Consider the following 25,351-nt stretch of genomic DNA (forward strand, 5'->3'; position numbering starts at 1 on the left):
GTAACATGAGCTATCTAAACATGGCAGTGGTCATAATCTAGCAGGGGGTTCTCGGGTCCTAATGCTATGCACAAAAACAGTCCAAAGAAAATCGGACGTTACGACGGCTATGTTTACGCGATTTCCCAATTTTAAACCATTCAAAACCATCCCAAATCAACCTCAAATCCAACATACAACCAACATCCATCCTTATCACATCATAACAACCCCAACCAATTCAATTTAATCATTCATACTTATGCCTAAGCTTAACTTTAATCATATTTAAGTTCTTTTAATCAAAACCACAACATTTACCATTCCATTTCACTACCATTTCAAATCCCAAACTCTAATCACAACAACAAGCTACAATATCATCCTACTAATCAAAATCATCTTATAATACATAGGAATCTAGGGTTTGGAGATGGTATACCTTCCTTGAAGTGGTGGGAGGAGCTAGGAAGCCTTAAGAAGCTTTGAGAAGTCTTAGGAATGCTTGGATCTTCAAGGAAAACAAGAAACACTTCAAGTTAAAAACTTGAAAACACTATTCATTGTCTTCTTCTTTGATTAAATGAAGAAGATTGAGAAGGAATTAATGGCTTAAACTCATGATATAGCCCTAACTAAGCATGAAGATAATTATGGAATTAACTCACCAATTTAGGAAGCTTGGATCTTTGATTTTTGAATTTTTCTTGCCTTTTGAATAGTGAAAAGCCGAGAGCAAAGATGAACAAGGCCTTGGTTTCTTTTTGATTTTGATCAAGAATGAATTTTCTTGGCTTGGTTGATTTGTTTTTGTGTTTGATTTAGTCAATTACCTTCTTGCCCTTGAATTTGTGTGGTTACAAAGCCACCACACCTCCTTCCTTTCCATGTCATGCTTGTGTCATCCTCATGATGTCATCCTCCCCTCCTTGTCCTCTTTCTATTGGTTGGATGACATCATCCCCACTAATCCCTTTGATTAACTTCCTAATTGTTTGCCTAATGACCGCTGATCTGTTATACGGTTCACTTAACTTTCATTTTCGTTTATCGTTTGAAGGATCATACCCGGGATTTTATTACTTAGGTTCCCTTAACCTTTCTCAATACATTATATTCCTTTTTATGATCCTCTATCATAATCCTTTAATTTAAATCATTTTTATCCTGTTACCTTATACTCAATTCTCTCCGTATCTTGTGGATTTCCGGGAAAAACCAAGGTGTTCGGAATTGGATTCTGACGATCTTTACATACACTTATATACTACATAGAGTACTAATAATATCCCAGAAGATCAATGACAGAACCCCTACATAGTGTGGCGTGAAAAGTTTTCTCATTTAGCTAAAACACTATTCACAAGGGTTACAAAAAGTTGAAAAGTTTGGGGGTTATTACAGTCTCCCCTCCTTAAAAGGATTCCGTCCCGGAATCAAACAGAAAACAAATGGGGGTACTTTTCTAGCATTGTGCTCTCTAGTTCCCAAGTTGATTCTTCCACATTATGATTCTGCCATAGTACTCTGACTAGCTTGATCACTTTGTTCGGAAGCACCTGCTCCTTCTTATCTATAATCCTTACTGGCTTCTCCACGTAAGTTAGATCTAGCTGCATATCCACCTGCTCGTACTCCACTATGTGCCTGGCATCCCGATGATACCTCCTTAGCATTGACACATGGAACATATTATGAACTTGTTGCAAATTAGGGGGTAGGGCTAGCTCGTAAGCTAACTTTCCAATCCGTCTTAATATCTCAAAAGGTCCAATGTATCTTGGGCTTAGTTTTCCTTTCTTTCCGAACCTCATTAATCCCTTCCAAGGGGATACTTTCAGCAGTACTAAGTCCCCTACTTCATATTCCTTGTCCTTTCGGGCTAGGTCTGCATATTTCTTCTGTCTGTCTTGGGCTGCCACAAGTCGCCCTCTGATAAGATCCACTATATCTTTGGTCCTTTGGACCACTTCGGGTCCGAGCATCTTCCGCTCTCCTACTTCATCCCAGTATAAGGGAGATCGACACCTTCTTCCGTACAGGGCCTCATAAGGCGGCATTCCGATGCTAGCATGAAAGCTATTGTTATAAGAAAACTCGATCAACGGCAAGTGATCATCCCAACTTCCTTTAAGGTCTATTGCACAGACTCTCAACATATCTTCTAGTGTCTGGATGGTCCTTTCACTCTGTCCATCCGTCTGGGGATGGTACGCGATACTCATATTTAACTTGGTCCCCGCACATTCCTGAAAGCTCCTCCAAAATCTGGAGTTGAACCTGGGGTCTCGGTCTGAGACAATGGACGCTGGGACTCCATGTCGCGTCACTATTTCCTTAAGGTAAATGTCCACCAGTCTATCGACTGTGTATCTCTCATTGATAGGAATGAAATGAGCTGACTTTGTCAGTCGGTCTATAATTACCCATATGGCGTCGTGATTGGCTTTCGTCCTTGGCAATCCTACAACAAAATCCATCGCTATATGTTCCCATTTCCATTCGGGAATCTCCAGGGGTCGCAAAAGTCCACTGGGTCTCTGGTGCTCTGCCTTTACTCTTTGGCAAGTCAAACACTTGTTTACCCATTCTGCTACGTCCCTCTTCATGTTGGGCCACCAGTAATATTCCTTCAAATCCCTATACATCTTGGTACTTCCCGGGTGAATGGAATACCTTGAACTATGGCTTTCATCCAAAATCTCATCTTTAAGTTCTTGAACATTCGGAACCCAAATTCGGTAGGAGTACCTCATTATCCCTTTATCATCTTTCTCGGTATGGATCTCCTCTCCAGTCATTGACTCTCTGCCTTCATTCATTATTTTCTCCTGGCACAATCTGATCTTTTCCAATAACTCTGGCTGCATTGAGATCTCAAAAAGCTTTTCAGTTCCGGTTCCGGTTACCTTTACTTCTATTTCCATTCTCTCAAAATCCCTTATCAACTCTTCTGAAGTCATTATCATTCTGAGTCTTTCCTTTCTACTAAGGGCATCAGCCACCACATTGGCTTTCCCTGGATGATAAAGAATCTCACAATCATAGTCCTTGATTAGTTCTAACCATCTCCTCTAGCGCATGTTGAGCTCTTTCTACGTAAATATGTACTTGAGGCTCTTATGGTCTGTGAAAATCTCGCACTTCTCTCCATACAAGTAGTGCCTCCAAATTTTTAAAGCAAATACTATTGCCGCAAGCTCAAGGTCATGAGTAGGATATCTAATCTCGTATTCCTTCAGTTGTCTCGACGCATACGCAATAACTTTACCGTGCTGTATAAGCACACATCCTAATCCTTTGTGCGACGCGTCACTATATATCACAAAATCTCCTTTTCCGTCCGGCAATGCCAATACCGGAGCCGTTATCAACCTTTTCTTTAATTCCTGAAAACTGTTCTCGCATTTCTCCGTCCATTCAAACTTCTCTGTCTTACGAGTAAGTCGTGTCAAAGGGGCTGCGATCTTCGCAAAGTCCTGTACAAATCTACGATAGTAGCCGGCCAATCCTATGAAACTCCTTACCTCTGTGGGTGTGGTTGGCCTTTCCCAATTTGAGACCGCCTCTATCTTGGAGGGGTCAACCAATACTCCTTCTTTATTGATCACATGTCCTAAAAACTGTACTTCATTCTGCCAGAATTCACACTTCGAGAATTTGGCATACAACTGCTCCTCTCTGAGTATTCCTAGAGCTATCCTCAAATGCTCTGCATGTTCTGTCTCAGTCCTTGAGTAGATCAAAATATCATCGATAAAAACTATCACACATTTATCCAAGTACTTCTTAAATACTCTATTCATTAAATCCGTGAAAGCTGTTGGGGCGTTAGTTAATCCAAAGGACATTACCAAGAACTCATAATGCCCATACCTGGTACGGAACGCTGTCTTGGAAATATCTTCGGGCTTAATCTTTAGTTGGTGATATCCAGTTCTCAGGTCGATCTTGGAAAAATAAATAGCATCCTTTAGCTGGTCGAACAGATCGTCTATTCTAGGTAATGGGTACCTGTTCTTTATGGTTAGCTTGTTCAACTCTCGATAGTCGATGCACAACCTCATGCTCCCATCTTTCTTCTTAACAAATAAAACTGGTGCTCCCCACGGAGACACACTGGGTCTTATCATACCCTTATCCAAGAGTTCCTGCAATTGGATAGCTAATTCCTTCATTTCTAACGGGGTTAACCGGTAAGGTGCTTTTGAAACTGGCGCCGTCCCTGGGGCCAACTCAATAGCAAATTCAATCACTCTATCGGGTGGTAATCCCGGAAGGTCTTGTGGGAATACATCTTCAAATTCGTTGACTACTGGAATATCTTGTAAGTTGGGCACCTCCTTCTGCGTGTCCACCACATAGGCTAGGTAAGCCTCACTTCCTTTTCGTAGCATCCTTTTGGCCTGGGCCATGGTCAAAAATTTCTGCGCCTGCCTCTTTCCTCTAAATATAACTTCTTTCTTCCCGGGGATATTTAACTTAACTTTCTTCCCTTTACAGTCTATCTGAGCATCATTGCTAGATAGCCAGTCCATTCCCAAAATCACATCAAACTCCTCTAATTTAAAAGGAATCAGATCAACAATGAAAGATTGCTCCCCTATGCCTATCTCACAGGCGGGGTGAATCTGGTTAACAGGAATAATTTCATGATTGGCTATTTCTACTTGTAAGGGTTCTATCAAGGGTTCAGCCTTAAGTCTTAACTTACGCGCAAGGTCCTTTGATATAAAAGATTTAGTTGCTCCCGAATCAAATAAAACATTTGCACTGACTGAATTTAGAGAAAGGGTACCTGCTATCACATCTGAATCTTTAATAGCATCCTGGACTGTCATGTTGAAAGTCCTCGCAGTAGGTGGCTTATTAGAAGCAGCCCTGCTTGCTCCCGAAGCTGCTGGTTTGTTCATTGGGCATTCCCTCTTCCAATGACCTGGGCGTCCGCACTGATGACAAGTGGCGGTTGGAATGACGGCAGGGGTTGATGATGGGCACTTATTTGAGTAGTGGCCTTCCCGACCACACTTAAAACAGGTTACAGGCTTTCCTTTACACTCACCAGTGTGATTCCTTCCACATATGTTACAGGCTGGCAATGGGGGTCGAGACTGGTTGGAATAGGACATTCTTGACTTCTGGCCGCCCTGGCTCACACTCACACTCATTGGCCGCTTAAACCCAGTGTTCCATCCTGGTAGGGACACTGCTCCTCGATTAAATCTAGTTGGGAAGCTCCTTCCTGCAGAACCTCCACCCATGCTCATACTTTTCCTCTTTATTCCTTTTGTAAGTCATATGTCATAGGCCTATTTGTATATTCGAGGATTCAACTCAACTCAAATAAGAATATAGTAAGTAAATAGTGGATCGACCGTCAAAGAGATCTCGCAAAGTAATATCTGTCAAAGGATTCAGAGACAAGGTTCATCTACAGACTTGAGGAATTAATTTACTGGAAGAAGTTCAAGAAATTGATCATGCCTCAGTGATATAAATCAAGATCGTGGATTTAATCAAGTGACAGAGATCTCGTCAGAGTATCATTAATTACAAGGATTTAATCTGAAGAAAATCAAAGTGTCAAAGTCAAGACATGAAGAAACATCACGGAAGTTAGTCACTCATGAACCAGACAGTACATCGAGTGTCAACATTGAAGTGGTGGAATTGATTCATAATTTTCAGTGATTTTCAGAAGATCTGCAGAAGGATGGGTGCTGTTGAAGACTAGAATTAATTCTCTATTAATTAATTAAGTCATCTAATTTAATTAAGAAAATAAATTATATCTGCGAAGAATAATTTATTTATTAATTGAATTAATTGATTAATTAATTCTGAATTAATTTTAGGAATTTTCAGAATTTAAATTGGATTAAAATTCATTTAAATTCAGCAAGACAATTGAAAATGAACTAGCATGACAATCAGGATTGTCATACCGATTGTCATGCTAGGCCATTTTCAATAGTCTCACCGAAAGTTACACTAGGAGGAGGATTGTCATGCTAGTTCATTCTGATTGTCTTGCTAGTTCATTCTGATTGTCATGCTAGTTCATTCAGATTGTCTTGCTAGTTCAATCCATTGTCCTACCGATTGTCTTGCTGAGCTTAGGATTGTCTTGCCAGTTCAATTCTATTCTGTTGATTAAAAAGAAGCAGACAAGCAGCAGATCAATTATCCATCCAGAGAAATAGAAGCCAAGAACAAACAGAAAGAAAAAGCAGCCGCCTCTGAAATATTCAATTTTTATCTGCTTAATTCAAGATCAATTTCTAGATTGCAAAGTTAAATCCAATCAACTAGAAATCATTCTCTTGTTCTTGTGTAACAATCTAGCGGATCAAAATCCCTAGAACTTAATCTCAAATTGCGTTTAGCATTTGAATCTTTTTATTACAAAAATAGAAAAAGTTCATGTCGAATTTATTCTAGATTTGTGATAATTAATTTGAGATTAATTCCTTGTAATCGATACAGTTGTTGTAACACCTTTCAAGTTTAATAATATTTTTATTTAACTTGAATTTTGTTTCACATTTTTTATTCCGCATTTAATTCGATTATTCGGTGCTGTTTGTATTCAACCCCCCCTTCTACAAACACATTGGGACCTAACAATTGGTATCAGAGCCTTCTGATTAACGAACAAATCAAGATCCTAGACTTTTGTGATTTTTCAACTCCTTGAATTTTTATTTATTCAAAAATTCATAATGACTTCACATAAAGTTGGAACCGTTAAAATTCCACAATTTGATAAAGAGAATTATATCATGTGGAAGAAGAAGATGCTATTATTTTTACAAGTTGCAAATCCCAAATATTCAAACTTGTTAAAGAAGGGTATAAAAACTCCGATGGTTATTGAACCGGAGGTAATAATAGATGGTGTGGTGACTACTGAAGCTAGAACCTATCCAAAAGAGCCTGAAGATTTTACTCCTGCTGAGAAGGAAGAAGCCTCCTTGGATGCCAGCCTTCAATTAATATTAATTGATTCCCTTGATCCCTTGATGAACAGACATGTGATGAACTGTAAAAATTCCAAACACATGTGGGAAACTATTGAGGTGATTAATGAAGGCACAGAGGAAGTTAGGGAGAACAAGTTGGAAATCCTAACCTCTGAATATGAACATTTCAAATCAAATCCAGGAGAAGGAATTACTGAAGTGTTTGAGAGGTACAATGCGTTGATCAACAACCTGAACATCAATGGAAAGTATTATTCAATCAGGGAGGTCAACAAAAAGTTCCTTTTAACACTGCCAGCTCATCTTGAACATAGAATCACTGCCATTAGAGAAGCTAGAGATCTGAGTGAGATTTCTTTGGACAGGCTCTATGGAGTGTTAAAAACCTATGAGTTGGAGCAGATTCAACAGAAGGAAGTCTACGGGAAGGATAGAATGGTCAGCACATCTACTGCACTTGTAGCTGAAGGTCAACAACAACAACAATCTCAACAGTTAGAAAGAATGGTACAGTTTACCAAGGGTGAGGAAAATGAGTTAGTAGCAGAATATGATCCTCCTACTACAAATCAATCAAGTGATGATTTTTATTCCTTGGAAGAGCTGGAGCAATTGGAAGATGAATCAATGGCCCAAATTGTCAAGAGATTTTCCCATGTCAGATTCAGGAGGAATCCCAAGCTTAAGTACAAGTCCAACTACAACAAATTCCAGAAATGTGGATCTTCATCCTCTAACACCAGCAGTGGTGGGTACAAAACAGGGATGGTTGATCGAAGCACCATTAGATGCTATAACTGCAATGAGTTGGGACACTTTGCCACAGAATGTAGGAAGCCAAAGCAAGTAAGAAAGAACTCTGAAAGGGCTTATCTGGCAAAGGGAAGAAGCTGGGATGATACTGACAGTGAAGATGAAGATGAAGGAAATCTTGCTCTTATGGCTATTGATGGAAAAGCTTCATCGTCAAGAATAGAGGTAAAACTTTCTGATGCTGAAATGGTTTATCATCTAAGAGGTAACTTAGATTGTGCACGTCGTGATAATGAACTGTTAAGTTTACAGATCACAGACCTTGAGAAAGAGGTCAATGAATTAAGACTTGTGCACATTAATCAAGACAAATTAAAAGAACAGGTATCTTTTCTAGAGAATAGAGTTGACTGTTATAGAAAACTCGAAACTATTCTCAAAGACAAGATCACCGGTCTTGAGACTAAGGTTAGAGCCTACTTCAATTCTTGTTCGAAGGCTAAAGAGTTCTACAGTAAGCAAGCTGTTAATCAAACATCTGGAATAGGTTATGATTACAATGCTGCTATTGGAGAATTAGGCATAAACTCCCCTCCTCATGTCTGTGCTAAAGGGAGGGAAGTACCACATGTGCTTAAGGGTGTTGATGAACCCCTCTATAAAGCATCAATTGCTGAACCATTTGATGCGACCTCTTCTGTTATTCAAGAAGAAATACGTGCTGAGGATCATGCTTATGAGAAGATTGTTTCCAAGTCAAGTGAGTCGAAAGTTCCAGTCAAAGTTGTGAAAGCAACTGAGACTAACTCAGACACACATGAGTTGGATAACAATAATGCCATGTCTACCATGCATAAATTGCCTGCTGTTAATCACTCTCATAAAGCATGTGGTGTTGCTAATTGTATGTCTTGTGCTTTTAATATGATGTATGCTTATTTTAATGGTAAGCATGTGTCTAATGATAAGACTACTCCTCGTCAGCATGTGAATAACAAGAAGCATGATAGGTCTAAGACTGCTAGTCCTTCTAAGGCTAGAAAGGAGACATTTGTGCCTAAGCTTAAACAGAAATTTGTTAACGCTGTTTACAAGGTCAAATGTTCAGTCATTGAGAAAGTTGAGGCAATTAAAATTAAAAATGTTGTTTTGCCTGATAAAGGACAGTTCTACAAATATGCCGGGCCCAACCAAGTTTGGGTTCCGAAGAAGGTCTAATCCATTTGTAGTGCAGGGCATTAAACATGTGTAACCGGTAGTGTGGATTCTTGACAGTGGATCGTCAAGACATATGACCGAAGATAGAGCCCTGCTATCAAATGAGGATTGAGAAAGCTGGCCCCCTGGTTACCTTTGGAGATAACAGCAAAGGTTTATCTGAGGGATATGGCTGTTTGCAAGCTGGGAATGTTATCATTGTAATTTTGTATATTGTGCTAGGTTATTATCAGGAAGCAGCATCTAACATATAGCACCAGTGACGAGACTTGAGAATATTACGACATATCAGACACCTGCTGCACATTACACTTGGAATTGTACTCTAGTAAGATGTGTACAAGTGTACTCCTGGTTGGTAAGTCAAAAGAGGAAGTCAATGCACCACAGTTCATGGACTTTGCAGCTGCAGATCTATTGGACTATGCAATTTCTTCTTCACAATCTCACTTCAGGTTGGTATGAACTAGTACACTGCTCAAGCAATCGTCAAGGACATGGTATGGCACTCTAACAGAAGTTATAATTTTATATGAATAAGTTGAGTCGTCATATTAATAACTATCTTATCACTAAGCACAATCATATTGTTTTATATGTGCAGTGATATATTGATTATGCAACATAACAATTAGTATCTAAAGTACTTGACAAGTATCGGTCAATGATATCGTGTTAACATTATGTTGCAGATATTTGTAAGCTTTTGACATGAATGAGAATTACTTAGACTTTACCCTAAGTGATCAATGTTTTATCAAAAACTCATTCATATTGAAAAACAAAATTAAACTTCTTTCTACATTAGTGATTTCTTATGTCATGTAAAATCTTTTGAAATCACTATTGTAAATCATTTTCTCTCTATTACCATATATTCTGTGTTACAGGTTCAGTCTCCAATGACTTTCTTTCATTGACAGTCATGAGGTTGAAAACCCACAACATCTATCCCAGACTGTAAAGACAAACATAAAAACAGAACCAACCAACACTCTCTTACCACTAAATGTAGTATGAATGAGCGTGAGGGAGATAGTGCCTAGTGCACCACATAAGGAAGGTTTTGTAGTCAACCCAGTAGCTCTGTCTCCTAATAGATGAGTAGTATTTAAACCGAGACAACTGCTAGCCCCCATACATCTTCTCAAAAAGATGTAATGGCTGAAAAGGCACAAAAACAGTTACTAGATTCATTCTCTCAACAGGGTGCGTCTATTGAATTTTGCCTGTCAGCCAAGGTATCCGATGTAGTGTCACCACGTCAAACATAAACAATTCTTGATGCACAAGAAGAGGTTACACACACAAAGGATGAGTTGACGGAAACAAGAGTTTCGACCATTTTAAGGTCAGATTCGATTGTTCAAGGTTCGTTAGTGGACCAATTGCCTTTACAGGTGTTAGGAGAGGATACTGATCCAAAAGCCATATGTCAGTGGTCAGTGTCTACCTCCCCAGGCTTAAATCCCCTGGATGCATCTGCGGATAGTGGATCTGACATAGGTGCAGATTGGCAACTTGTTGACAATGATTCAGATATTACCTGATGAGTCACAAGGAAATGTCTTCACAGACATTAGAAGGGAACTTTGAACTTTATGCTAAATTCGTTGGATCATTGTTTACCTTCCCAGAATTCAAATTTGGAACCCTAAAAGGGAAACTAGCAACTTGTAGATTATGACTCAGATTCATCTGACGAGTTTAACAAGGATGGGGATTTGCGAACTCCCATTGCACCACCTGTGACCTCCTTAAGGATGGCTAAGGTGATTTTCCTTGCAGGTACAGCTGGATTATGGAGCTATGAGAGAAGAGTGATACACTTGTGAGAATGAGTATAAACACGAGTGGAGAGAAGAGTGAAACACATGTGAGGTACACTAAACAGAATCACACACTCACAGTGAGGAAGAAAGAGAAACTACTTGTTATTTCTTTTCCAACCAAGTGAAATATGAGAACTCCTTCAGACGACGGCATACATTCCTTCTTTAAGGGGGAGATAAAAGCTTAAGAAATAGTTTGGAGGATTCCTCAACTAAGGGGGAGAAATAGCAGGGAGGAAGAAAAAGATCCTAAAAATGTACACTACTCCACACCATTGTTGTTTGTAACTACGGATCCTATTGAACGGGAGAGGTGGTAAACACAAGGTGATTTTCTGATAAGGGAAGAAGCTGTTAAGGGAGTACCATTGGTTTTTATCTGCGGATCCTATTGTACGGGAGAGGTGGTAAAATGAAGGTGATCTTATTTAATCAGTTGATTCTCATAGGGGGAGAAGCAAGAGATATGGGCTTCTCAACAGGAAATGTGGTTGTACAAATGAAGATGGAACTACTTGAAGATATGTTCAGTCTAGAGGAACATCTACTTGGAATCTGGAAAATGTTAAATCTCATCCAGAACTTTTCTGCTATTTACTTTGCATGTATGTTTATATCTTTTTCTTATTTGTTAGTTGAGTTATCCTCTAGGTATTTGTGTGTTATTGTCTAACAAACAAATAGGGGGAGATTGTAAGTCATATGTCATAGGCCTATTTGTATATTCGAGGATTCAACTCAACTCAAATAAGAATATAGTAAGTAAATAGTGGATCGACCGTCAAAGAGATCTCGCAAAGTAATATCTGTCAAAGGATTCAGAGACAAGGTTCATCTACAGACTTGAGGAATTAATTTACTGGAAGAAGTTCAAGAAATTGATCATGCCTCAGTGATATAAATCAAGATCGTGGATTTAATCAAGTGACAGAGATCTCGTCAGAGTATCATTAATTACAAGGATTTAATCTGAAGAAAATCAAAGTGTCAAAGTCAAGACATGAAGAAACATCACGGAAGTTAGTCACTCATGAACCAGACAGTACATCGAGTGTCAACATTGAAGTGGTGGAATTGATTCATAATTTTCAGTGATTTTCAGAAGATCTGAAGAAGGATGGGTGCTGTTGAAGACTAGAATTAATTCTCTATTAATTAATTAAGTCATCTAATTTAATTAAGAAAATAAATTATATCTGCGAAGAATAATTTATTTATTAATTGAATTAATTGATTAATTAATTCTGAATTAATTTTAGGAATTTTCAGAATTTAAATTGGATTAAAATTCATTTAAATTCAGCAAGACAATTGAAAATGAACTAGCATGACAATCAGGATTGTCATACCGATTGTCATGCTAGGCCATTTTCAATAGTCTCACCGAAAGTTACACTAGGAGGAGGATTGTCATGCTAGTTCATTCTGATTGTCTTGCTAGTTCATTCTGATTGTCATGCTAGTTCATTCAGATTGTCTTGCTAGTTCAATCCATTGTCCTACCGATTGTCTTGCTGAGCTTAGGATTGTCTTGCCAGTTCAATTCTATTCTGTTGATTAAAAAGAAGCAGACAAGCAGCAGATCAATTATCCATCCAGAGAAATAGAAGCCAAGAACAAACAGAAAGAAAAAGCAGCCGCCTCTGAAATATTCAATTTTTATCTGCTTAATTCAAGATCAATTTCTAGATTGCAAAGTTAAATCCAATCAACTAGAAATCATTCTCTTGTTCTTGTGTAACAATCTAGCGGATCAAAATCCCTAGAACTTAATCTCAAATTGCGTTTAGCATTTGAATCTTTTTATTACAAAAATAGAAAAAGTTCATGTCGAATTTATTCTAGATTTGTGATAATTAATTTGAGATTAATTCCTTGTAATCGATACAGTTGTTGTAACACCTTTCAAGTTTAATAATATTTTTATTTAACTTGAATTTTGTTTCACATTTTTTATTCCGCATTTAATTCGATTATTCGGTGCTGTTTGTATTCAACCCCCCTTCTACAAACACATTGGGACCTAACACCTTTCTTCTCTCTTTCCTTCTGCATCTGTTCACTTCCAACTTCTACAATCATTGCCTTTTGCACCAGAGTGGCATAGTCCGTAAGCTCAAGGATTGCCACCCTATTCTGAATCCACGGTTTCAGTCCCTGCTGAAACCTCCTAGCTTTCTTTTCCTCGGTGCTCACAAACTCCGGCACAAACCTTGATAACTCAGTAAATTTCGCTTCGTACTCTGCTATAGACAAGTTATTCTGCTTTAGCTCCAAGAACTTGAGCTCCATCTGGTTTTCCATAAACCTCGGGAAATACTTTCCCAGAAACAACTGACTAAATCTCTCCCAGGTTATAATAGCATCTGTCTCCATATTTTTCTTGGCCTCCCACCAGTAGTTAGCTTCTCCTTTCAGAAGGTAGGTAACAAATACAGTCTTCTGTGCCTCCTCGGTACTCAAAATCTCAAAAGATTTCTCCATTTCCTTTAACCATGCCCTTGCCTCAACTGGGTCGGCTGATCCGTGGAACTCAGGGGGCTTAAGGGACTTAAAAGCCCTGAAAGAGTTTGCCACATCATTGTTACTTCCTTGAGGGGGTGGGTTGGGTTGACGTTCCAAATTCTGCCTTAGGAGTTGCATGAACTGGCCCATGGGATCCATGCCTGGGTTTGGTACTGGTTGCTCAACCTCAGTTTCTCCTTCTTCAGCCTCTATCTCAAATCCCTCAACATCATATGTTTCCTCTTCCTCTTCATACAGGGAGTCATCCTATTCCACATAATCCTCATCTTCCTCTTCACTGTGTTCTTGGTTTCTATTGTCCTGATTATGGCTTCCCTGGTCCTCAGATCCAGGGTTCGCCCTAGTTCCAATCTTTCTTGGCGGCATGATTCTGATAATAATTAAAAAAAAAATTATCAGAAAAATTCAACGTTAGGTTGTAATCATATACAACATTGTGCCTTGCACAGCTCTTATAATGGGGAGAACGTATATCGCAATTCTATTATTTTAAGAAAGTTCTAATACGAAGTGCAGTAATAATAATGATAAAAACAGTGATCCCGTCACTATGGAACTGAACCGAAAGGAAACAAATATATACATAATGCGAGAAATACATAGTTTGATCTGGTCAAAAGTACAACAGTGCTACAGTCATCTGTCCCAAAAGTGATACACAAGAGTCTATCTGTCTAGTCAGAAAAAGGGATGCTATATACAAGTTAACTATCCCGGAAAATTGGCTCTTACTAAGGCCTCGGCTAACTAGACAACTAGACTATTCCATCATCAATCCTGAATCACACACCGGAGCGGGTCAGCTCCCATACCCTTTCCATCGCACGACGGAAGATATAGTCGGCCTGCCGCCTGGAGATCCTACCATGCCTGTCCCCCTGGAGAGATCTGAGTCTCGCTCGGGACGTGAGCTCTATCCCCGTAAGCTCCCTCCTCAAGGATCGGGGTATAGAAGCCCTAGTCTCATAAGCTCGGGTACGCCTACCCGCCCTCTCTGCATCCAACTCCCTCCTGGCCTCATCCAGTCGGCCCTCGGCAACAGCCACTCGGGTCCTCAATACATCCTGAACATATCCATGAGCTAACGAAGACTGCCTGTGGGCAGGGTCAAGAGGTGGTGAATCCGGAGCCGCTGAGAGTGCCTCCTCGGTCTGCCTAGGCTCGGAAGTATGGGTCTCTGAGCTGTCATCATCGGAAATCCAGGATAGTGGTGGAGGGGTAGGAGCTCTGACCACCAAAAGTGTGGGTAAAGGGATACTAGCATACACTACCATAGGTCCAACACGCTCCTCAGCTACTGGGACCTCATCCGGATCCTCCTCATCTGGAATAGCAATAACCTCTGTCTCTGACTCCTCTGAGGGGTCCTCCTCACCCTCCTCCATCTTAGGCTCCTCCTGATCCTCAACATCTAGAAGTGCCTCATCATGCTCGCGCTCGAACATCTCAGGGTCCCCTATCTCAGGCGCCTACACATTAAACGAGCTAAGTTACTATCATGATACTTATAAGGGTTCCCGTAAGGGTTTTAACTGTCAGTACTACTTTAAGTAGTCCGACCATGAACTTGGCAAGAGTTCTTATTATCTTTGTGAGTTTATTATTATATCATCGCATCATCTCTGAGGTTTATAACGCTTGGCTCTGATACCATTTCTGTAACACCCCCAGATCCGGGGTCGGGGATCCGGGTCGTCACGGTCTTTCTTTCCACAATATCACTTCACTTAATTAATAATAATAACCTTATGCTGTGACCCCACACTAACACACACCACAACCCGTTATAGTCTCAGAGATGAAATTGAAATAAGTACAAGTCTTTGAATCCACCATTTAAAAGTTATTACAACCCAAAATGATTACTTGATAAATTTACAGTTAATTGCCATTATCTGCCACAAGTTATAATTATACATAATTTGATTCTCAAAAGTAGATGGTCTGAACTACAATAGATCTACCTCTGCAGCTATAGCAGCTACAACATCTTCGGGAAGACGCGGGACGCTTCCCACGCGCTTGCGCTGGGTCTGCTGGAGTCTGGCCATCTCTCCTAACTGTTGTTGTGTGATGAAGAAATAAAGCAAGAGTGAGCCTTACAGCTCGCAAGATAATACATAGTGATAACAATAATATAAGTATCTAAATGGATACTTACTAGAATCTTTATCATGTGTAAGATAATTACTTACTAGATATAAGTAAAAACAAGGAATGAAGTTACCAATACTTCCCTACACTTATATCATTTATAAAGCTACTTGAACTACCACCGTTCAAAGTATTATAAGTTTTTTTAAAAAAAACATCCCATAGATGAGACCACAAGTTAAGACTTGAATATTATTGAATGAAATTACTTACTAGATATTATTATTGAATCTTTGAAATATTATTGAATGAAATAAAGTTACGAGATACTTTATTTAGTCCTGATATATATATATCCACATATATATCTCTTAAACATTTCCTGGAACCTCTGTTATATAAAGTATGAACAGAGTTTGAAACATCCAATGAATTTTGGAAAGGAAAAGAATTTTGGCATAAACCAGATATCTTGCTGATCAGGCAAAGATACCAATAAGTAACCTTTTCTAATAGTAGATGGATGAATCCCCCACCGGTCATCACCCTGGCCACATAAGGACCTTGTGCTGGACCGCCACCCGGCCTCTTACGCGTTGATGGACTGCCACCCAGCCACTTACACTTTGATAGACCGTACCCCGGCCTGTCGCTTATGCCGACTCAATTAGATGGGCTTACATCCCGAATATTGGGCAAGTAATCAATTCATTTATCAAAACAGCAACCTTGTTGCGAATATAAAATACACCATAGAGCCGGATCCCTCAGGTTTTGAGCGAGTATTTAAATCCCCTTGAAAGGAAGATCTTAAATATAAAAATGAGTTTTGGGATCCGCTCTAACTTTAAAAATCATTTTTGAAGACTCGAAAACACTTTAAAGAGTGTTTGGAGTACTGCTGATTTATTAAAATAAATCAGTCCCGATATATTAGAAAATATCTGAATATTATTATTTAAATAATATTCTCATAAAGAATTATCTTTATAAAAATAATTGAAGTAGAAGTATTAAAACTTATACTTGAAACGAGTATTAAATAACCAAAGATACACTTATATGAAAGTATTATCTTTATTTGAATAATCGAAAATAAGTTTGATTATTGACACCTTATTCTTTAATAAAATAAAGAATATATTTTAGTAATAAGCGGAGTCATAATACCTCGAATGAATATTATAAATAATATTCATTAAATAATATAAACTGAGTCATAAGCCCTCGAATGAATATTCAAATAATATTCAATAAATAATATAAAAGAGTCATAAGCCCTCGAATGAATATTCAAATAATATTCAGATAAATAAATAAAAGGAGTCATAAGTCCCCGAATGAATATTCAAAATAATATTCATTAATAAAATAAAAGGAGTCATAAGTCCTCGAATGAATATTCAAAATAATATTCATTTAATATAAAGGAGTCATACGCCTTCGAATAATATTCGAAATAATATTCAATAATAAAATAAAGTTAAAGTTATCGAATAAACCTTATTCGATTAATAGTTTTGAAAACTATGACCATATATATATAAGTATATATATATATATTTATATCCACATATACAAAATCTACTCGGGATCCTCGACTCCCGGTTTTAGAAAATATTTTCACCTTTGGGTCCCTGTACTAAGGGTATATGCAAATTACCGCTATCCTCTAGCATAAGTATTATCAACTGAATCAACAGATATATATGGAAAGAATGCGAAACAGGCATGCATATGTACCATATAACATGCTACAATATAACGCAAGAATTTGCTAATAACCAATATGCATTTATCGCAAGATCATGCATATACACATATACATCACAACAACAGTTATACGGGTAGAAAACTTGCCTGAGCGACTTGGGGTGATAAAAGGCTCGGGACGAGTCTGGTAACCTATAAACAACAAGTAAGTTGGAATTAAACCAAAATCACTTGTAAATCTATACTTTAACTAACTTAGACTCTAACGCTTGTTTTGCGCTCACTGATTCGCTTAAGTCACTCGGGTACCCTTGGCTCCACCATTTTTAATAATTTAACCTTTACGAGTTTTAAAGCGATTCCTTCGCGAGTGTCTTACCAACTGCCTAACACACTTACCATAAATGTTTCATACATTAATTAACCCTTTTTGGTCTTTAACCTATGTTTCAAAGTAAGGCGAGGGGAAAAGTTTCGTTCGCGAAACGCCGTTACTTGAAACGGTCGTTTCTCCTAAACCGTGCATCGGAATAGAACGAACTACATATCAAAACGAAGCTCGTAACATGAGCTATCTAAACATGGCAGTGGTCATAATCTAGCAGGGGGTTCTCGGGTCCTAATGCTATGCACAAAAACAGTCCAAAGAAAATCGGACGTTACGATGGCTATGTTTACGCGATTTCCCAATTTTAAACCATTCAAAACCATCCCAAATCAACCTCAAATCCAACATACAACCAACATCCATCCTTATCACATCATAACAACCCCAACCAATTCAATTTAATCATTCATACTTATGCCTAAGCTTAACTTTAATCATACTTAAGTTCTTTTAATCAAAACCACAACATTTACCATTCCATTTCACTACCATTTCAAATCCCAAACTCTAATCACAACAACAAGCTACAATATCATCCTACTAATCAAAATCATCTTATAATACATAGGAATCTAGGGTTTGGAGATGGTATACCTTCCTTGAAGTGGTGGGAGGAGCTAGGAAGCCTTAAGAAGCTTTGAGAAGTCTTAGGAATGCTTGGATCTTCAAGGAAAACAAGAAAAACTTCAAGTTAAAAACTTGAAAACACTATTCATAGTCTTCTTCTTTGATTAAATGAAGAAGATTGAGAAGGAATTAATGGCTTAAACTCATGATATAGCCCTAACTAAGCATTAAGAGGATTAGGGAATTAACTCACCAATTTAGGAAGCTTGGATCTTTGATTTTTGAATTTTTCTTGCCTTTTAAATAGTGAAAAGCCGAGAGCAAAGATGAACAAGGCCTTGGTTTCTTTTTGATTTTGATCAAGAATGAATTTGCTTGGCTTGGTTGATTTGTTTTTGTGTTTGATTTAGTCAATTACCTTCTTGCCCTTGAATTTGTGTGGTTACAAAGCCACCACACCTCCTTCCTTCCCATGTCATGCTTGTGTCATCCTCATGATGTCATCCTCCCCTCCTTGTCCTCTTTCTATTGGTTGGATGACATCATCCCCACTAATCCCTTTGATTAACTTCCTAATTGTTTGCCTAATGACCGCTGATCTGTTATACGGTTCGCTTAACTTTCATTTTCGTTTATCGTTTGAAGGATCATACCCGGGATTTTATTACTTAGGTTCCCTTAACCTTTCTCAATACATTATATTCCTTTTTATGATCCTCTATCATAATCCTTTAATTTAAATCCTTTTTATCCTGTTACCTTATACTCAATTCTCTCCGTATCTTGTGGATTTCCGGGAAAAACCAAAGTGTTCGGAATTGGATTCTGACGATCTTTACATACACTTATATACTACATAGAGTACTAATAATATCCCAGAAGATCAATGACAGAACCCCTACATAGTGTGGCGTGAAAAGTTTTCTCATTCAGCTAAAACACTATTCACAAGGGTTACAAAAAGTTGAAAAGTTTGGGGGTTATTACAAATATCCTCTACCGAGAATCAATGATTTGTTTGATCAACTAAAAGGAGCCGCATGATTTTTCCAAGATAGATTTGAGATCAGGGTACCATCAACTGAAGATTAAGGCCGAAGACATTTCCAAGACTTCTTTTCGTACCAGATTTGGACAATATGAATTCCTCGTAATGGCGTTCGGTTTAGCTAATGCACCAGCAGAATTCATGGATTTGATGAACAGAGTATTCAAGAGATACTTAGACCAATTTGTAATTGTATTTATTGATGACATCTTAATTTACTCGAAGACCCAAGGAGAATATGTTGAACACATCAGAATTACTTTGGAAATCATAAGGAAAGAACAGCTTTATGCGAAGTTCTCGAAATGTGAATTCTGGCTGGGAGAAGTGCAATTTCTAGGCCATATCATTAACATTGAATGAATCAAAGTTGATCCAGCAAAGATTGAAGCTGTATTGAATTGGGAAAGGCCAACGATACCAACGGAAGTTAGAAGTTTCTTGGGATTGGCAGGTTACAATAGAAGATTTGTTAATGATTTTGCAAAGATAGCTACGCCATTAACCAAGTTAAGTCGAAATAATGAAAAAATCATATGGAATGAAAAGTGTGAAGAAAGTTTTCAAGAATTGAAGAACCAACTGGTAACAGCACCTGTACTTATGCTACCAGACGGGCGAGGAGATTTTGTTATTTACAGCGATGCTTCCTACCGAGGACTAGGATGCATATTAATGCAGCACAGTAACGTAATTGCATATGCTTCTAGAAATATGAAACCTCATGAACAGAATTATCCTACACTGATCTGGAACTAGCAACAATCGTGTTCGGCCTAAAACTTTGGAGACATTATCATTATGGCGAAAGGTGTGAAATTTACACGAATCATTAAAGTCTAAAGTATATATTTATACAGATGGAACTCAACATGAGACAACGAAGATGGCTAGAATTGATAAAGGATTATGATGTTACAATCAGCTATCATCCAGGAAAAGCAAACATCGTGGTAGATGCGCTAAACCGGAAAGAGAGATTAAATATGTTAACTTCGTCAGAAGAATTGATCAGAGAAATTGAGAAATTGGAAATTAAGGTTCGTGTTCCAAGATAATCCACTGAAATGAACTATGCAATGACATTTCAGCCAGAATTGTTGGAAAAGATTCGAAGATGTTAATGAGTCAAGAAGATGACAATCTAATAGGAGAAGAAATTACAAGTCAAAAAGATGATAAAGGAATTCTACGATTTTCATCTAGAATCTGGATACCTAATATGCCAGAATTAAAAGAAGAAATATTACGAGACGCTCACAACTCAAGATATTCCATTCATCCAGGAAGCACATAGATGTATCGAGATTTGAAAGAAAAATTTTGGTGGCCAAACATGAAGAAAGAAATAGCAGATTGGGTAATTAAATACTATATATGCCAACGAGTCAAAGCAGAACATCAACGTCCAAGCGGATTACTACAACCACTGGATATTCCGGAATGGAAATGAGAACATCTAGCAATGGATTTTGTGGTAGGACTTCCAAGAACCAAAGCAAGTCATGATGCAATTTGGGTGATCATCGATAGACTAACCAAGTCAACACATTTTTTTTCAATCAACAAAAAAATTTTGCTCGACAAGTTAGTGTACTTATATCCATTGTATATGATCGAGATCCACGTTTCAATTCAAGATTCTTGAGATAATTTCAGGAATGCTTCGGTACCAAATTGAATATGAGTACCGCTTATCATCCGCAAATGGACGGACAGAGTGAAAGGATGATTCACACAATTGAAGATATATTACGTGTATGTGCGATTGATTTTGAAGGCATTTGGGATGAGCATTTACCATTAGTGGAATTTTTTTACAACAATAGCTATCACGCAAGCATTGGAATTCCACCCTATGAAGCTTTTATACGGAAGGAAGTATAGATCGCCTGTATATTGGGATGAAGTTGGTGAACACAAAATTCTAGGTCCAGAATTGATTCAGCAGACCAAGAAAAAAGTAGAGCTTATCCGAAAGTGACTCGAAGCAGCGCAAAATCGACAACGCAAATATACAGATCAAACCAGGAAGAATATGGATTACCAAGAAGGAGAACATGTGTGACGGCCTCAACCCCGGGGTCAGGAGTTGACGTCACCAAACATAATAAACCATAAAATATAAACTACAAGATTATTAATATTATATTATCACGACCCCAAAACCAACATCCGATATAGGTTCAAGTATTATTAAGTTACTCATTATTACAAACTATTTATTAAAATCTGACACACTAAACTTATTCCGCAACTCATCAGACTGCACATGGTCTGATACAAACTACCTCAAAAGAGCCAGGTCCAGAAGGGGCTGAGACTCAGTTCTGCCAAGGTCTGATGGGTGTTCAAGACATCTGTGATATATATATATAACAGGTTACAAGGGTGAGCATATAATCACTCAGCAATACCAACATATGAATATCAAGATAAAAATAATAAAGCAAACAGTTACAAGAACAGAACTATAAATCAACATGAAATCTGTAATCCTATAAATCCTTTCGAACAACAGTAAATAATCATCGATAAAAGAAACTGGATATCGCTGACTAGCATGCTCTTTATGAAACAAACATAATTTTGTGTAGTGTAAATACAAGAGTCGAATTTTAGCATGCTATTCACATTTGCTATTCAACTGTATGAATCATTTATTTCCTTACGGGAATCACAAAGACAAATCAGATACGTAATAGATATGTTAAGACAGCTGATCAGGCTATCAACACCAGACGGATTTAACTGCCATCCCGTACACCTATTCCGGAACTCAGAGACTAGCTAGGTCGCTGACCTGCCGGACTAATCGGTAATGTAATGTGCGTAACTGAGTTAGCCTCTTGCGCAACCTCAATAGGCCACTCTGGCATGTATCTCATATCTGATCATTTTATCCAGTTTTCAAAACACTTGTACCTATCTCATTTTAAAACCATTCATTTAATAGCACACGTAAAACTGGTTCACAAATCATTTTGCATTTGAGATAGGTACCTTTCGAAGTTACTTTTCCCCAAAACCGGTTGAAAATAATTATTTATAACTACGGGGGATACGTAACTTAAAACGTTATGTTCCACTACGAGAATAAAACAACAGTATATTTATATATGCTGAACCATAAAAGAATCGTCAGGGGTACTTGCCTTACAACGCTTTACTGAAACCCTAGTTAGCTTTTATGCTGACTTCGGTCATTGCGACACTCGACTAGGATCTACAGTAACTAGTGGTGGCTAGTTGGGCGGTCCGGGCGGTTCGGGCAGGGCCGCCGGCGGGTTCGGTTCACTGATCCCAGGCACTGAACCGGCACTGTCAGGTAACGAATCGGGTTCGGGCCGGGTTTGAACCGTGAAAAGGAGAACCGGATTCGACTCGCGAGTCGTCACTGAGCCCGCGAGCCTGGGCGGGTTTGTGATTTCAAAGGTCGGCGGTTCAGGAATTGCACACTAATTAAAAAGAAGTAGAAGTGAGATTTATATGGTGTTGGCCGCAAATAATAAATATATATTCTACCTACTATCCTCTCTTATTTGTTTATTCAATCTATTGTGCTCATGTATTAAATGCTTTTTCTTCCTCTTGTTATTGTTGTAGTTATCAATGTGTATCAATCCCCCACTCACTAGTCTTCACCCCTACTATACTCTACTTTATCACTTGAGAAACTCAAAAATGCAGCTACAAATATGAGTAGGCTGCAAAAGACGCAGAAAAAATTATCCTAAACCGCGGACCGTGCCGGGCTGTGCGGGCCGGTCCGGGCTCGGGTTTAACTTTTTTGAATCGTATTCGGCTCGTTGTACTGTAACGAATCGTGCGGGTTTTGAACCGGCCCGGTTCGGGCCGAATTAATCGGGCTTTCGTACGAGCTGGTCCCGAATGGGCGGTTCGAACCCGCACGACTGGCCAGCTCTAACAGTAACAGAATAACCTAATTAGTTATACCGACATGCTTGATATTGTAACAGCCCCAAATCCGGGGTCAGAGGATTTGGTCGTCACTATAAAACTCAATCCAAAATAAACTTTTTAATCACTAAACAAATGCCAGCGGAAGATATTTATCATCTATGACCCCAATTAATCCAAGATCTTTTAAGGTTACAGTTCTAGAAACAAGAATTTCAAATTTCCATAAATAAATTTTCACTTTCTTCTAAAACCCTTTTCAACAATTCTTAATCTCAAAACTTAACCCGCTAGTATAACTTCGAAAAGAAGTATACTAGGCCCAACTATAAAATACACAACAATAATATAATATTATATAAACAACTTTATACAATAAAACTTACACTAGTTCGCAAACCCTGTATCAACCACCTTCCAAAAGCTTCTTTCTTGCTTCCTTGAATTACGCGGCTAAACAGCGCAAGTTAATCCTCACTGGAGGTTAAATTTGAAAACAGGCAAGTATGAGCGAAAGAAATGCTCAGCAAGATCATTATAGCATGCATATGGTCATTTTGATATAAAATCGACATCTGTAATAGCGCAGATCATTTTAGAATCGTAATTGCTGAACCAGAAAATTTATTAAAAATCGGATCATCGTTTCTCATTATATTCAAAACTCTTTTTGATATTTTCGAGCGAAATGCTTCAGCAAAAATTTTAATCTTGAAGAGAATAAAACTCATAAAACAGTGTTTACGGGGATATCGTAAACAACATCATCATGAAATAATGATTATGGAATGAATCAAAACTTTATTCAAAAACTGAACTCTTGATATTAATACTCATTGTGTTGTCATATCAAATTAGATATCAATATGAATTTTGATGCTCACAACATCCCATACCGAAGTCAACATCAATCATCTGCACTAATACCACCTTTGATATTTAACAACAAACTATATATCCACATCAAGCAGAAACTGAATCAAAACTGCATTTCACCTTTTAATCCAAAACAGAAACAGTTGATAAATCATTTATTCTATGAATATCAAAAACGATATGATAATTTAGATTGGGATCATTCACCGACGGATGTACTATCACATGCTGATCATCCCGTGTGATAGCACAAGGTTATAATTCGTAGAAACATATCCCCAAAGCACGAGTACTCAAATAAAAAGGCAATATATCTGCCTGTGGCACAAAGTGTGTCATAATATTTCATATGACACTTAGAGATAGCCCTCCGCTGGATCGTCCGTCCCGGTCACTTACGCATTGATCCAATCTTAAAACAGTTTATTGAAAAGGGGTCATAATAATTGACACCCAAAATAATTTTATTCCCCCATTTACTTGGGTAGGAATATTCGCAACCAAATCATTTTTCTCAAAATCCAAAAAATTCGTAAATCCAGTAATTTATTAAGTAAAATCACTTAGCTATTCTGAACATAGAATAGCAGAAAAGTACTTACATAAACAGAATCATTTAATTCAGCGATATGTAAACCATTTATCTATTCTGAACTGAGAAAAGAGAAAGCAATACTTGCAAAATATGATTCAAAATATATATCACTTGAACAATAAGTGATGATAGGGATACTTGCCTTTGGTTTTTAGCAGTTAGTCACACTCGTAGAAATGTAATTATCTCGGTCTGGCATCTCAAGGCATCACTATCTTTTACTTCGCTAAATCTCTGATATGTTGCTCATGCAGTGCTGCAACCCACTATTCCATACTATTCAACTCCAGTCTTTATCCATTCCATCTGGTCCTGATCGTCTTGAAAGACTCGTATCTATAATTAAAAGATCACACTTTAATCGTTTAAACTATAATTACTTGACGAACTGCGCATTAAAAACCTATCGTCTACCCATACGATAGCCCGCACATAATTATATCAGTCAAACACAAGAATTCTGACTCACATATGCACGTAATTCATATAGCATGTAAACACATAACTCAAGTACCACATAATTCAAATCACATATGACTCGGTTCGTCAAAAGGTTCGACTCCGTACGTTTAAAACTAAAATTGGGTCAAAAATATGATTTTTCAATCAATAATCGACTCAGAATGATTCGTAAAACAAGCAACCTTTTGAAACAAAAGGATTTGGGTCTCGAAAGTATTTTTTATGAAAGCGGAACATTTTTCAGAGTCTATACCCGTTCGTTACGTATTAAACGGACGAACGGTTTATTTATTATGAATAAAATAAGAATTAAATCAATTAATAATAAATTAATTAATTTTTAAATACTCAAATATAGTTTTAAAAGCTCAAAATAATTTTTAAATCATTAAATAG

Source organism: Apium graveolens, chromosome 1 (genome assembly GCF_009905375.1).
Source record: "Apium graveolens cultivar Ventura chromosome 1, ASM990537v1, whole genome shotgun sequence".
NCBI classification, from domain to species: domain Eukaryota; kingdom Viridiplantae; phylum Streptophyta; class Magnoliopsida; order Apiales; family Apiaceae; genus Apium; species Apium graveolens.